Source organism: Gossypium arboreum, chromosome 10 (assembly GCF_025698485.1).
Source record: "Gossypium arboreum isolate Shixiya-1 chromosome 10, ASM2569848v2, whole genome shotgun sequence".
Taxonomy (NCBI): Eukaryota; Viridiplantae; Streptophyta; class Magnoliopsida; order Malvales; family Malvaceae; genus Gossypium; species Gossypium arboreum.
In genome coordinates, this window is record NC_069079.1 from 102,735,503 (window position 1) to 102,736,683 (window position 1,181).

The window sequence follows — 1,181 nt, forward strand, 5'->3', positions numbered from 1 at the left end:
GCCCACTTGATTCTCTAAATTCCTTAGAGTGGCATCATTTTTTGCCATGTATGTCTTTAATAAATTCTCTAAGCTATTGGATGATTCAGCTTGATCTGGTTTCTGAACTTTTAGGGGGAAACTAGGAGGTTGGGTTGGTCTAGGTTGGGCGTAAGTGTTACTGGTTCCAGCCCCTTAATTACTCCAAGAGAAATTGGGGAGATTTCACCACGATGGGTTATAAAAATTGGATTACAATCCTTGCCTTCCTCAATTTTGGTTCTGGGTACCTATGTAATATACGAATTATGGGTTCGATGGACATTCTTCGAACAAATGTCCTTCCCCATAATAAACACAGGCTATACTTTCAAATTGATTTGGTGGCTGTGCTGCAAGACTATTAGACCCATTAGTAGTAAGATATTTTAACATTGAGGATACTGATGATACCTGAGATGCGAGTGAAGTAAGAGCATCTACTTCATGTATTCCAGTAACTCGTCTTCCTGAAGCTGCTCGATTGGTTGGCCATTGATAATTGCTGCAGGCAATCCTCTCAATGATTTCATAAGCCTCATTATAAGACTTAGAAAGGAGAGCACTGTTAGCAGAAGCGTCCACTACCATTCTCGTGTGAGCATTGAGACCATTATAAAAGGTTTCAAGTTGGTGCAATATGGAATTTCATGATAAGGGCACTTCCGTAATAATTCTTTGTACTTTTCTCATGCCTCATATAAGGAATCATCATCCATTTGTTGGAAAGCAGTGATCTCGTTCCTCAGCTTAGCATTCTTGCTAGGCGGGAAATACTTCATATGGAATCTTTCTACTAACTCTTGCCGTGTGGAAATTGAGTTTGGTGGCAATGACTTCAACTAGGCTTGAGCTCTGTCCTTTAGCGAATACGGGAACAACTTCAATCGTAATGAATCTTTGGGTACTCCGGCTAATTTGAAAGAATCACTCACCTCCATAAATAGTCTTAAGTGTAGGTGAGGATCTTCGATAGGCATTCCACCGAATTGGTTCACTGTCTGAAGCATCTGGAACATGACTGGCTTTAGCTCAAACTGTTGTGCCTCAATTTCGGGTCTCCTAATACCCAGATTAAGATCATGAAACACTGGCACGACATACTGCCGTCAAGCTCTATCCCTATCATCAGCAATAAGGATAGGATTTTGAGCAGGTTTTTC

At 40.8% G+C, this 1,181-nt stretch overlaps 1 non-coding gene across 1 annotated transcript; it reads left to right on the top strand.

The window, feature by feature from the left end:
• Positions 1 to 663: 663 nt before the first annotated feature.
• On the top strand, positions 664 to 770 carry LOC128283001 (small nucleolar RNA R71). The gene has a single exon (XR_008273347.1). It is a non-coding gene; the product is annotated as a small nucleolar RNA R71 (small nucleolar RNA).
• The last annotated feature ends 411 nt before the right edge of the window (positions 771 to 1,181 follow it).